Here is a 6842-nt window from a genome sequence, read left to right as displayed (position 1 = left end):
TCATCGGAGTGGCACCAATGAGGATGATCAACCCCTACGTGATGGTGTCTAGATTGGATCTGTGGTTTCTGGAACTTGCGGCGGCTGGAATTGTTTTTCGTCGACTCCCCTAGGGTTTTTGGAATATTGGGGTATTTATAGAGCAAAGAGGTGGTGTGGGAGGCCACCGAGGTGGGCACAACCCACCAGGGCGTGCCTGGTCCCCCAGGCACGCCCAAGTGGGTTGTGCCCCCCCCGGGGCACCCTCTAGTACTTCTTTGGCCCAACATGTGTCTTCTGGCCTAGAAAAATTCTCCAAAAAGTTTTGCTGCATTTGAACTCTGTTTGGTATTGATTTTCTGTGAAGTAATAAACAAGCAAAAAACAACAACTGGCACTGGGCACTATGTCAATAGGTTAGTCCCAAAAAATGATATAAAGTTGCTATAAAATGATTGTAAAACATCCAAGAATGATAATGTAACAACATGGAACAATAAAAAAATTATAGTTACGTTGGAGACATATTAGCATCCCCAAGCTTAATTCCTGCTCGTCCTTGAGTAGGTAAATGATAAAAACAGAATTTTTGATGTGGAATGCTGCCTATCATGTTCATCACATATTATTTTCTTTGTCGCATGGATATTTGGACTTTTATATGATTCAAAGCAATAGTCTACTTTTGACATGAAGATTTCAATACTCAAGCATATCAACAAGAAACCATGTCTTTCAAAATATCAACACTAAAGCAAGTTATCCCTAGCCCATTATGCTCAATCATTGATCCATTCATGAAACACACTCGCATATTAGCTACACCCAATGCTCAACTATGATCATAGTGCCCCTTAGTTGGTGCTTTATAAGAGAAGATGGAGATTCAAATAAAAATTGCATAAAGTAAAAGTGAGGCCCTTCGCAGAGGGAAGTAGGGATTTCTAGAGGTGCGAGAGCTCAAAGCAAAAAATATAGAGATAAAAACATTTGGGGTGGCATGCTTTTCCTGTCAACGAAAATGATCGAGTAGTTCCCGATACTTTCCATGCTAGATATATCATAGGCTGTTCCCAAACAGAAAATAAAGTTTATTCCTTTTTCCACCATACTTTCACATTCCACGGCTAACCGAATCCACGGGTGCTGTCCATACCAACACTTTCCAAGGAATTTATTATTTGACAACATAAAGTAAATTCACTTTTCATTTCGGGACTGGGCATCCCTAATACCTTTGTTGTACTCTCATGCAATGACAAGTGAATGAACACTCATCTTGAGAATAACACATGTAGCATGGAAACATATCAGCCAACCCTACCGTTTCATGAGTGGTACGAGCACACAAAAGAGAAATTTATTTTGAAAATTAGAGATGGCACTTACAAATTTGCTTAGAATGGCAAAATAATACCGCATAGAGGTAGGTAATAGTGGACTCATGTGGCAAAACTGGATTTAAGGATTTTGGATGCATAAGTAGTGATCATACTTAGTGCAACTGAAGGCTAGCAAAAGATTGAGAAGCATCCAACCAAGAAACGAAAAATCTCATAAGCGAGCATTAAGCATAACTAACACCAAATAATGCACCACGAGTAGGATATAATTTCATTGCATAACTATTGACTTCCGTGCTTGCATAGGGAATCACAAATCTTAACATCAATATTTTTACTAAAGCGTAACTACTCATCAACATGACTCACATATTATATCATCATATCACAAAACTATTACAAGGAATCAAGTTTATTTTGTCCAATGATCTTCATGAAAGTTTTTATTATATCCCTCTTGAATATTTATCACTTTGGGACTAATTTCATATGTTTCTTTTGATAGCTCATACAAATATAAGTGAAGAACATGAGCATAAAAAATTCTTCTCTCAAAATAATTTAAGTGAAGCATGAGAGAACTTCATAAAAATTTAATAACTCTCAAATAAATCTAAGTGAAGCATGAGAGCATTTCTTCAAAAATACTAAAGCACACCATGCTCAAAAGGATATAAGTGAAGCACTAGAGCAATTCCATAGCTCAAAAAGATTTAAGTGAAGCATAGAGAGCAATTCTAACAAGTCATAGCATAATTTTGGCTCTATCAAATAGGTGCGTGCAGCAAGGATAGATGACACAAAATAAAGATAAAAACAAGCAAAGACTCATACCATACAAGACGATCCAAGCAAAACTCATGATATGCGACGAATAAATATATAGTTCCAAGTAAAATACCGATGGTCATTAGAAGAAAGAGGGATGCCACTCGGGCATCCCCAACCTTAGTTCCTTGCTTCTGTTTGAGATAATGGCTTGGGATGCCATGGAGAATCCCCAAGCTTAGGCTCTTCTCACTCCTTATTCCTTCATCCATCGTGATCTCATCCAAAACTTGAAAACTTCAATCACACAAAACTCAACAAAACCTTCGTGAAATCCGTTAGTATAACAAACCAAATCTCTACTATAAATACTATTGCAAACCCATTCATATTTTATTTTTTTGCATTATATCTACTGTATTCCAACTTTGCTATAGCTTATACCCTCCAATACAAACCATAGATTAATCGAAATAAGCACACAACGCAAAGAAAACAGAATCTGTAAAAAACAGAACAATCTCTAGTAATATGAAAACTTTGAATACTTCTGTAACTCCAAAAATTATGAACAATTAGGAAAACTTGGGAAATTTGTATACCAATCTTGTGTACAAAAATCAGGATTTTATCGCGCTCCTGTTAAAAACGAAAATTGTTTTTCTGGACACAAAAGTTTATGTTTTCAACAAAATCAAATCAACTATCACCCAACATGATCCCCAAGGCCTTGCTTGGCACAAACACTAATTAAAACACAAAAACACAATCATAACGGTAGCATAATTGTGCAAACACTCAAAAATAGAAAGAAAAAGACAAAAATAAATTTTATTCATTGGGTTGCCTCCCAACAAGCGCTATCGGTTTTTGCCCCTAGCTAGGCATAATGCAAAGATCTAAGTATTGCCATATTTATTTCTAGATCCATTGGATACCCTCATGATTGACTCATATGGCGGTTTAATCCTTGTTCTAGGGAAGTTTTTATACCCTTCCTCAGTGGAAATTGAAATTTAATATTGCCTTCTTTCGTATCAATCACGACACCAATAGTACGTAAAAATGGTCTACCAAGTATAATTGGACAAGATGGATTGCAATCAATATCAAGAGCAATAAAATATATGGGCACATAATTCCTATTTGCAAGAATGAGAACATCATTAATTCTTCACATAGGCATCTACTGCATCACTATTTTTCTCAATCAAAGTAGACAAAGGCACATCATTAAGATCAATAGGAGCATGTTTATTAGAAACCAACTTCATAAGAGCATCAACTTTTTCACTCAAAGAATTTATTTCTTCTATCGAATTAACTTTTTTAATAGTAGGAGCTCTTTCGGTATGCCATTGCGAATAATTTGTCATAATATTATCAAGCAATTTAGTAGCTTCACCCAAAGTAATTTCCATAAAAGTTCCACCTGCGGCGGAATCTAAAAGATTTCTAGAAACAAAATTCAATCCCGCATAAAAGTTTTGTATGATCGTCCAAAGATTTAAACCATGAGTAGGACAATTTCTTAGCATCAATTTCATTCTTTCCCAAGATTGCGCAACATGTTCATGCTCAAGTTGCTTAAAATTCATGATTTGTGTCCTAAGGGAAATAATTTTTGCGGCCGGAAAATACTTAATAATAAAAGCATCTTTGCACTTGTCCCAAGAATCAATACTATTGCGAGGCAAAGAAGAAAACCAAATTTTTGCACGATCTTGCAAAGAAAACGGGAATAATTGCAACTTCACAATATCATTGCCGACATTTTTTTATTTTGCATATCGCATAATTCCACGAATGTGTTATGAAGGGACGCGACATCCTCATCAGGAGTACCAGAAAATTGATCTTTCATGACAAGATTCAACAAAGCGACATTAATATCATAAGATTCCGCACTAGTGACGGGAGGAGCAATCGGAGTGCTAATAAAATCATTGTTGTTGGTATTGGAGAAATCACACAACTTGGTGTTCCCTTGAGTCATCATGACTATGCAACAAGATTGCACTAAAAACAGATCTAACAAGAAAACAACGAATGAAAAAGAGGGCGAATAAAACGACAAATTTTTGTGAAGTGGGGAAGATGAAAATGAGAGGCAAATGACAAATAATGTAAATTGCAAGGAGATGAGTTTTGTGATTAGGAACCTGGTAGATGTTGATGATGTCTCCCCGACAATGGCGCCAGAAATTCCTTTTGACGCGGCTTGAACTACGTCGGTATTTCCCCAAAGAGGAAGGGATGATGTAGCACAGCTACGGTAGGAATTTCCCTCAGTGATGAGACCAAGGTTATCGAAGCAGAAGGAGAACCACACAATACTATGTGAATGGCACCTGCACATAAAGAACAAATACTTGCAACCCGACGTAAAAGAGGGGTTGTCAATCCCTCCCAGGTAAAAGATAGGTAAAATTTGTAGTAGTTGGATAAATAGATCTCGCGGGAACACGAGATAAAAAAATAAAAAATAGCAGCAAGGTATTTTTGGGTTTTTATATTAATAGATCTGAAAATAAAAGCAAGTAAAATAAATCTTGAAGGCCCGGGGCCGTAGATTTCACTAGTGGCTTCTCTCGAGAAAAATAGCATACAGTGGGTAAACAAATTACTGTTGGGCAATTGATAGAACTTCAAATAATTATGACGATATCCAGGCAATGATCATTATATTGGCATCACATCCAAGATTACTAGACCGACTCCTGCCTGCATCTACTACTATTACTCCACACATCGGCCGCTATCCAGTATGCATCTAGTGTATTAAGTTCATGGAGAAACGGAGTAATGCAATAAGAACGATGACATGATGTATACAAGATCTACTCATATAGGAATAGACTCCATCTTGTTATCCTTAATAGCAACATTGCATATGTGTCATTTCCCCTTGTGTCACTAGGATCGAGCACCGTAAGATCAAACCCATCACAAAGCACATTTTCCCATGGCAAGAAAAATTGATCTAGTCAGCCTAACTAAACCAAAGATTCGAAGAAGAAATATGGGGCTATAAGTAATCATGCATATAAGAGATCAAAAGACTCAAATAACTTTCATGGATAAAAACATAGATCTGATCATAAACTTAAAGTTCATCAGATCCCAGCAAACACACCGCAAAAAGAGTTACATCAAATAGATCTCCAAGAGACCATTGTATTGAGAATCAAAAGAGAGAGAGGAAGCCATCTAGCTACTAACTATGGACCCGTAGGTCTACAATCACTACTGCAGGATGCTACTAACACGACACTACGATCAGACACCCTTCGATGGAACTGTGTGCGATGCAATAATCACAAAGAGTGGTGTAAAAAACCCGTCAAAAAAGGTGCAAAACATTTGCAATGACGGATGCATCAAACACGGTTCAGATTTTAGTTGCGTGTGCGATGAAGGGCGTACGGTTCAGTTCAATTAACTGTTTGTGATGAGGAGGAACAAAAGAAACGGGCAGCCAGATGAAGGTGTGTGCGATATACAGCATACGGTTCACTCAGATGAACAATCTGTGATTAGGCAACACAAAAGAAATGGTTAGCCAGATCATGGTGTGTGCGATATATGGCATGCGGTTCACTCAACCTTGTCGTCAGCGTGTGACCTCTGTGGCAACCGTTCACTCCCCACTAGTCTCTTCTTGTGCCGTGGCAACCGTCCACCGCCTCTTCGCCTTTCCCTCTCGATTTGGAACTGCCGTCGCATGCTCTTCCTCCCTCCATTTGCCTTCACCCTTCCTTATGCCATTGTTCGATTGTTTTATCCATGGAGGGAACAGGCCGGAAACGAACCCATTATTCTTGCCCCGATCTGAAAGATGACGTGGTGGAGGAACTCACTGACCGGTGTGACGTCATCACCTCGACTAGCACGGCAGGTTCGTTCAAGTCCATTCTCGACTCAACAAATAACATCATTGCAAAGAACCCACGTGTTCACGAGCGGTTTGGTCTCCCCTATCTTCTTTTCCATGACGCTGGTCGCCGGCGTGGGGACGATGGAAGCGTCACCTTGTGCAAGTTGATGCCGCTTTATAATGATACGTGTGATGTTAAGATGCCATCGCTTGAGTGTAAGGCTTGGGCAGGCGCAAATGGAGATTGGGTTGTTTATATTCGGTATAACTGCGAGTGGGAACTTGTGAATGTGTACACTCGTCACCGGGTTCTACTTCAAAAAATCATAGACTGCCCTGAGGTTGAGCACACAGATGATCTACGCACGTTCAAATACGATCATGGTGACTGTCATCTATGGAAGATAACAATTTGTCGAGTTCTCGGCCGCTCTTGGGATTATAAGAACTATGAAGTTGTTGCTATCTTCGACAAGCTTGTTGCCGTCCTTACTTCCACGCCTCGATGGATATTGCTCAAAAATCAATTTTTGTACATAGATGAGTACTGTGATGCAGTTCAACACAAGGGTATTGTGTTTGCTGCCACCACTCGTGGCACTATTTTTGCATGGAATCCTTATGGTTTCGGTACATTTGTCTTCCACGGTAATTATAATTGTTTCAACCACATGCATGCGGGTTAGCTAGTTTCCCTTTACTAATTAACCTTCTTGTGTTTCCAAGGTCCTCTGAACATTCCACCACCTATACTTGAAAAATTTTATAACCAAGGGGGAGATGACGATGGTTATGATCACGAGCATGAGGACGAGCAGGACCTATATACTCAGTGGAGCCTGGCAACTTATTCCAATGGATCACCTCTTCTTGTA

The sequence above is a fragment of the Triticum dicoccoides genome, chromosome 1A (genome assembly GCF_002162155.2).
Source record: "Triticum dicoccoides isolate Atlit2015 ecotype Zavitan chromosome 1A, WEW_v2.0, whole genome shotgun sequence".
Taxonomy (NCBI): domain Eukaryota; kingdom Viridiplantae; phylum Streptophyta; class Magnoliopsida; order Poales; family Poaceae; genus Triticum; species Triticum dicoccoides.
Note: the sequence above shows the minus strand (reverse complement) of the source record.